The sequence below is a fragment of the Thalia democratica genome, chromosome 6, assembly GCF_965202585.1.
Source record: "Thalia democratica chromosome 6, ktThaDemo2.hap1.1, whole genome shotgun sequence".
NCBI lineage: Eukaryota > Metazoa > Chordata > Thaliacea > Salpida > Salpidae > Thalia > Thalia democratica.
Genome location: NC_139170.1, coordinates 65,159,129 through 65,167,788, shown reverse-complemented (window position 1 = coordinate 65,167,788; position 8,660 = coordinate 65,159,129). Strand labels below are relative to the sequence as shown.

Here is an 8,660-nt window from a genome sequence, read left to right as displayed (position 1 = left end):
AGTTTGTAGAAAGTCGTAATACTTTTTTTTTTTCTATTTGTAGTTTGTTAATGTGTTAATAAATAATTTTATTACCTAGTCTACACTTTAGCTTACTCAAGTAAAATTAAAATTATCTTAATATATTTTTGCTGGAAAACAAAAAAAAGTTAAATACTTAAATCATGAGCTGATGTCACTGCTAAAAATTAAAATTATTATAAAATTGACTTATTTTATGATTATTAGTGTTTTTTATTTTATTTATTTATCTTATTTTATTTACTATTTAAGTCTTTTTTGTGTTTGTTAATATTTACATTTTGGTATAGTTAAACTCCTATATTTAGACTTTTATTCAAGTTTGTAAGAACTAATAACTTTTATTAAAAATGATATATTTCATTATACTTTTTATCTAATTCAAGCAAAATTTTGCTTTTTGGAACAGCTTTATTTTATTTTATATTTTGAATATTGCAGCTTTATTTTATATGTGTTTTTTTTTTTTTCTTTTTCTTTTTAGTGTTATAGCTTTATTTGTTTTCGCATATTTTTTAATAATTTGAAATATGTAAAAAGTTTAAAATTATAAACATACTTTGAAGAAAAAATTCAACTTTATTTATGTTTTTTTCTCATATTTTACTCATATAAAATGTTAAATTGTTTGCTAAAACGTTGATAAATTTAAAATAATAGACACTTCAGATAGAAATTTTCGCATTTGGTGCAGAGTTCAATATATTTTATTTGTGTATATAATGTTAGATATATGTGAACAAAATTAATTTTAATAGTTTCATCTTCGTATTATTCATTTTAATATACAATAATCGAGATTTTAGATTTTGACTGTTAAGTTATCTCATTATAATTTTGATTAAATGGGTATACAACTCGATGACCGAGTGGTCTTTTTGCGTATCGATATCATTGACCCAAAAACTTTTTTTGTATTTTTTTTGTTCAATAAACCACAAAAATTACTGCTTTTAGATCGTACGTTCCTTTTAATTTTTTTCAAAAAAAGAAACAAACATATAGAAAATAATAATATTTAGAGGTTTAATTTTTTTATTTTGAAATTTGCAACTAGAACATTGAACGTATAAAAATAAACACAAAAGTAAATCATTGTGGATTAAAATAAAGATTTTTTTGATACTCATTTGTACATCATTTAGCACATATTCTCAGTTTTATAAAGTAGTTTTATATAAAAATAACCGCTAATATTAAAGATATTCAGAATTGTATTCAGATATTGTTGTCTTAAGGTAGTCATGAACAATACTTCTTTGAATTTTACACTTCAGTTCTGATTGTTTTACTTTACATAACTCCTTATGGTGAGTTTTTATATGCGTATTTCGACTAGAACTTTGAGTAAACCATTCTCCACATTCTGCACATCCAAACGGTTTTTCTCCTAAATGAATCCTAAAGTGTTTTACTAAATTTCCTTTTAGAGTAAACTTCTTCCTGCAAATATCACATTCATGATGTTTAAGTTTGGTGTGAATCAATATATGACTTTTCAAATTATATTTTTTAGAAAACTTCTTCTGACAAATTTCACATTGAAAATCTTTTATGCCAGTATGAACTAACATGTGTGTTTTTACATTACTTTTTAGTGTAAAATATTTGTCACACAAATCACATTGAAATGCTTTTTCTTTAGTATGAGTAACCATGTGCTCTTTCAAGTGATGTTTATATGCAATTTTTTTTAAACAAACCATACATTGAAATTCTTTTATACCACTATGTACCAACATGTGTTTCGTTAAACTGCCTTTCCAAGCAAAAGTTTTCTCACATTTTTTACACTTATGGGGTTTTTCACCAGTATGAAATCTTTTGTGAACTGTAAAATTTGACTTATATTTGAAACTTTTCTTGCAAACATCACAAGTAATACATTTAGCATTTAAATAACTCCCAGTTGGTCCATTTTTATCCATAGTTAGCAAACAAAACCTTATAACAACTAAAAGTAGATATCTTTATACTACATTTGTCAAATCTGTTTACTATAAGTTAATAACGTATCATAATATCAACATAAAGATTTTAAGTTTGTAACCTATCAGATAAAACCATAAAAAATTAACATGTTTTATTTGGTCAATAACACAATTTATATCTTTATTGTTTAATTCTATGATTCATGAATATATTTTGATGATTTACAAACATACTCATTTATTTAGTTATAAGATCACTAATTCTATAAATTTGTAAGTATAAAACCGTATTTGAAAAATTTTTATAACTTTTTAATAAATGCTATAACCGTGTTTTAGTGCATCTTAATTAAAATAATATTAAATAATAAATTGAATATATTTTTTGATAGGATCTGGTACTATAAATATAATGGAACATATATTTTTTCATATCATTAAATTTTTTGTGCACATTAAAATAATTTATATGCACACTTGTAGTCACAATAAATAAAACATATGTTTACTGTTAAATAAATTGTATTACTTTGTAGTAAACGAAAAACTATTTAAGTAAAAGTAGCTTTCTTGATCCTCGTTTCTCTAAAATACAGCAGTCTATAAAAAAAATTTAATTACTTTTTTTTATGTAGTTATTTATTTCTGATTGGCTACTTATATTTAATCAAATATTAGAAGGGGCTGTAATTAACAAGTTTATTAATAGTTAAAAAACAAACTTTTTTTATTTCTTATAAGTGCTTAAGCATACTTGAGAAAGAAATATTTGTCTCTTTAACAGTATTATCTATAACTTTATAAGAAATCGTTTTACTTGACAATTTTTAGTACACTGAATTTTTACTTTATTTCTACACTTTAAACATTTTTTCTGATGTTTACTAACTATTTTGTCACCATGCAAACAAATTTTATAAAATCTAGCTTAAATTTTTTTAAATAAACAAACTAACTTTATACAACAGTCAATCTAAACGTGTTATCAATCTGTATGATAGATTAAAGTATGAGCGTTAACAATTTTTGATTATCGAAGAATTTAATAATTTGAATAACAAGAATAACATTTTTTTATAATTTTTTAAAAATTTCCAAGCGTTAACTCCAATTATTTTCCTTATCTTAAAATGTAACTAACATTTTTTTTATTCTAGAAAACGCTGCTCTTACGAAAAAAATGCCATTGGATTAGGGCTCGACTTTTTGAGTGTTTTCAAGAGTCGGTGTTTTTTTACCAACTTTCTAATTTTTTATAATATATACAGATATGCCCGATTGTGAATTTCAAAGACCCTCAATTTTCGGTCACTATCGCAAAACAAAAAAGTTCTTTACTAAAAATTTTTTTAACACTATTATTTATGACAATTTTAGCTAGTCGACGCTTAATCGTAATCCAAACTGTTTTTATGTAAGGCATGAACCTAAACGTTTTACTAATATTATTATCATAAAATTCCTCATATTTATTTTATAATTATGCATTATATTTAAAATGTGCAAGCAATGTACGTATTTAACCTTTTTTCAAAAACTAAAACTTAACTTAAGTTTTTAAAACTTATCTCTAGTAAGTTAATTACAACTTTATTTCTGATCGGTTGTTAATCATTTGTATTATGCTGTGTTGTTTTTAATTTACTCATTTAGAGTAAAAAAATTTAATTTTTTTTATAAAATAAAAACGGAATAAAAATACACAATAAACTAGAATATTTTAAAGTATCCGTATTTAATTTATCTTTAATATATTAAGTATAACTATTATTCATGTACGGTTGTAATAAATTGGTCGTTTTTAATATAAGTTGTGACTAATTTTTCATTTTTTTGAATGTTTACTTGCAACATTACAAACAAACTTTTATTTTAAAACTAGAAGCATGCAAAAGTTAAGCACCGTTAAAAGTTTTAGCGTACCTTTTACTTTTTACGTTGTTTAATAAGATATTCTTATTTGTGTAGCAAATTCTTTGCAAATTTTTCAAGATTTTAAACTTGATTGTGATATTATTAAAATGTTATAACTATTTAAAGACGAAAAACAATTTTAAGTAAACTATGCTTTATATTTAAACTTTTTTATCAAGTTTAAATTCTAACTACTTAGTTACTAAATTACTTCTTTTTTTTTGGGAAAAACAAATTCATCGCACACTAACACTTATATAACTTTTAATAATAAAAAACTGAGTTTTATTAAATAGAATTTAGCACATCATTTTGCATATAAGTTTCTCCTAAATATATTTTCTCTTCTTATTGCGGTTTTTATTCTTATATTTTGCAAAACCTTACATATTATTTCAACTACTTTATTACAACACAGACATGAAAATTTTAATATTTCTTAATTGGCACTAATCTAAAATTTTATTCATGTTAACTAATATTTTAAAATGGAAATGTTTCAAATTTAAAAACCATATTAATTTTTTAAAGTAGTTCATAGTGTTCTCAGTATCTTTTTTGAGTTTCAAATAAAAACCTTAGATGAAAGCAACAACGATGAAAACATTAAATGGCTATATATGTATGAATTTTAAAGTAAACTTATTAAAATTCTATAAACTTACTCAAATATAATAAAATTAAGTTAGAGTGTCATAGGTCAGTGTAAAACTAAAAACTCAGTAGTTAAAAATGTTTCGATAAACTAAATTAAAAAAAAAAAAAAAACAAAGTGCTAACAATAGGTATTCGTAGAATTGTATTTGTCTATTGTCTCAAGGTAATCATGAACAATACTTCTTTGTATTTTACACTTCAAATTTGATTGTTTATCCTTACTTAAAGTTTTATGACACTTATGTATATGATTATCTCGATTTGAACAAGCAGTAAACATTTGTCACATTCTGCACGACCATAAGGTTTTTCTCTTTAATGAATTCTAAAGTGATAAATTAATTGGCTTCTTCTAAAAAGTCAACATGTGCTGTTTTAAATTACCTTTTTGTGTAATTTTTTTCTCACAAACTTCACAATGATGTTTTTTTAAACGAGTATGAACTAACATATGTGTCTTCACACTACTTTTTTGAGTAAACCTTTTTCACAAACATCACATTTAAAAAGTTTGTCTTTGGTGTGAGTAACTAAATGTCGATTTAAATTAGATTTTTAAGCAAAGTTTTTATGACAAACATGACATTGTAACTCTTTACTACTATTATGCACCAACATGTGTTTTGTTAAGCTACTTTTGAATTTAATTTATTTGTCACAAATATCTAATTTGTATAGTTTCTCTCCTTATGTATTCTTTTGTGAATTTTCAGGTAGGATTTAGTTTTGAAAGTTTTCCTGAAAACATCAAAAATAATACTTTTAACAACCATATTATTTTTATTTTAACCAGAATTATCCATGGTTTTAAACTAAAGAGCTAAAAATTATGTTTAGTAGTATGTAAAAAATGAGATTGACGTTGACTTTAAGGTACACGAATTAGTCAAAATTAGTGACAGAAATTAAAATAAACGATTAAAAGTTTTAAGTAGCTTAAAAAGGGAAAAAACTTTCTATTTTTTCTTCAAAAAAAAAATTATCAATTTTAATTTTTTAATTTGAAAAACTTTTTTTTTTAGTCAAAATATTAAGTATAAATATTACTTTATAAAAAAAGTTCAAGTCGAGCATAAGGAAACATTACCTAAATAAACAAAATAACTTAGTCAGTAACTTTAAAAGTTTTACTAGGAAAACAAAAAACAACTAAATTATTTTAGAACAATAAAGCTATCTGGAATTGTATTCAGCTATTGTCTTAAGGTAATCATGAACAATACTTCTTTGTGTTATACATTTCAGTTTTGATTGTTGATCTTTACTTAACTCTTTATGGTGAGTGCGTATATGGGTGTTTCGATTAGAAGTTTGAGTAAACCATTCGCCACATTCAGCACAACCATAAGGTTTTTCTCCTAAGTGAATTCTAAAGTGATCATCTAAATTACTATTCGATAAAAACTTCTTCCTGCAAATATCACACTCATAAGCTTGTACTTTGGTATGGGTCAACATATGACGTTTTAAACTACCTTTTTGTGAAAACTTCTTCTTACAAAGTTTACATTGATGTTCATTTTTTCCAGTATGTACTGACATGTGTGTCTTAACACTGCATTTCTGAGTAAAACTTTTGTCACAAACATCACATTTAAAAACGTTTTCTTTAGTATGATTAACCATGTGTCTTGTTAAGTCGAATTTCCTAGCAAAGTTTTTATGACAAACATGGCATTGGAATTCTTTCTTACCACTATGTACCAACATGTGTCTTTTTAAACTACTTTTTTCAGTAAAACTTTTCTCACAAGTTTCATATTTGTATGTTTTTGTTTCCTTATTAGTTCTTTTATTAAAAGTCAATTGTGACTTATATTTAACAATTCTCTCATCACAATAAAAACTTTTAGTAGTTTCAACACTTATGTTAGTACAACAACTATTCATTTTAAAAAAGATGCAATCCTAAAGTATTTCCTCTTTATAATATCAGTTTATAGTTAAACAAATTAGTTGTACAAAGAATTTCAAAAAAAGGTAAATTTAAACAAACGATTTACAACTTATTATTTAAGTTAATGTTGTTATTTGCTTGAAAGTTAGAACTTTTTAATTAACTTATAATTTTAGAAAACTTTAAATGCGTAAAGCTTAAAAGATAACTTTCTTTTATTGAGTTATAAGTCTATTTATAAAAGTCATTCAATTTTTACATTCAACAAAAACATCAGCGAAAGTCATCAAAGCAGAAGCCTGGACTTTGTATGCCGTGAGACAAGCTCAAGTTTAACATAATGATTGATCATGCCAATACGATCATCAGACCACATTCGGTAGACGAAGACCGGTTTTGTCTTTATAAGGACTCATGGCTTTACACTTTAGTTAAAGTATTTAACCCTATTTTTTCACTTTTTGATATGTAGATAGCTTAGTCTTAAAGTAGCTAATTTTTGAATATGTATTGAGTTTTACTTGAAAAATCATGGTTCCTAAACTACCCTCTACTGAATTACTAAGGTTAATACTTTATATACCTTTAAAATAGTTTTTTTGCTTAATTACTTCCAGCTTAATTTAGAGTTTAATATTTCTTAAGATTGTAAAATATATTTTAAACTCTACCCCTTGCAATGCTAAAATAGGTTTGACATTTGTTAAACAGCAATAATAATTGAATAATATTGAACTATATAAATTATATATATATTATTTCAAAACTACTTTAAACTAGTAAACAGAGACCCTCAGGTGTTTTACTTATTGATTAGTATCAAACATGTTTTTTTTTTTAATAATTGACTGTATCTTCTGAATTTTAAATAAGATGAAGAGCTAGCTTTTATTATTAATCTAGCTAGGGAATTTTTTGATAGTGTTATGCTTGAAGCAAAAAAACAAATTATTTAAACGGAATCTTGAAAAATTAATTCTTTGTTTTTCGGAAAACAGATCATTAAGAAAATTTTATACATTTACAAAAAGGCGTGTTTAGACTGGTTTTTTGTGTTATAAGGTTATAAGTAATAGGAGTCTGATTGCGAAACAAAATTTTTAAGTAATCTAGTATTATTTCTGAAATTTAAAATGCACCTTTATTTTAAATACTTTTTTATAAAAGTTGATCATTTATTTGTTAAAAAATAGACTTTAATTTCACTAAGAAAAAGAGATTCTAGGACATATTTTAGTATATAATGTTTTATGAATATTTTTTCTTTATATTTTTTAAACGTTTTTTGTGAGACAGACCGTGTTTAGACTGGTTTCTAGTGCGACCCCTGATAAAATATAAAGAAATAGTTATTTAAATTTTTTATTCAGATATACTCACTTATTTTGTTAAATTCGCTTGTGCAATATTTTTAAAATTTATATCTTGTTTTAATCGTAAAAAGTTTATAACTATTAAGAGCTCAGTTGTAAAGGGAAATTTTTAATTAACCTATGCTTTATTTTGAACTATACATTGTAGCTTTAATTTTTATTAATTGGTTAAAAACCTTTGTTGAGTTTTATTTACAAAAAAGTATCTATAACAAACATATACTTCAATTTTAAATAGTAAATAATTTAGTAATTATTAAAACAGTTTCTACCATATCTTTTAGAGAATTATTTTGTTTCAAATATTTGTTCTTTATAAATTTTGCAGTTTTGATCTTTTTATTTTACAAAAACTGACCATTTCATTTCAACGACTTAATTACAAAATCAGCATACATAACATTTTCTTAAAACTAGCACTAAACTTAAACCGTTTAATGTTATTTTAGGTTTCAAAGATAATTTGTTGGTATTAAGTTTAATAAGTTTTTCATATACATATTTCAACCATGATAATTAAATTAAGTTCTGCATGATAATAACCTACACAACCTTAGGTATACATACCTGAGAAATTAACGTCAGTTATGAAACTACTATATATTAAAGACATATAACGTTTTTTTGAGAACTAAATGAAGATTTCATCGAAATCTACGTAAAATAAAAATATCCCTGAATTACATGTGTTTTGAAACATGTGTCAAGTATAAAATTGAAAGATCTAATACCTATTTTAAACAACAGTTGTATGGTATATAAATTAAACTGCTCTTATAAAAAAGCTATATAGAACAAACTTCCAATAGTTTTAAAAATAGCATCGAAAGATATTACATAAATGTGTGTTGAAATTTTTAAAAGTCA

General features: G+C 23.8%; 1 pseudogene; it reads right to left on the bottom strand.

Annotated features, from left to right (window-relative positions):
• Positions 1–1,217: 1,217 nt before the first annotated feature.
• Positions 1,218–6,233, bottom strand: LOC145839346 (uncharacterized; annotated as a pseudogene).
• Between the last annotated feature and the right edge of the window lie 2,427 nt (positions 6,234–8,660).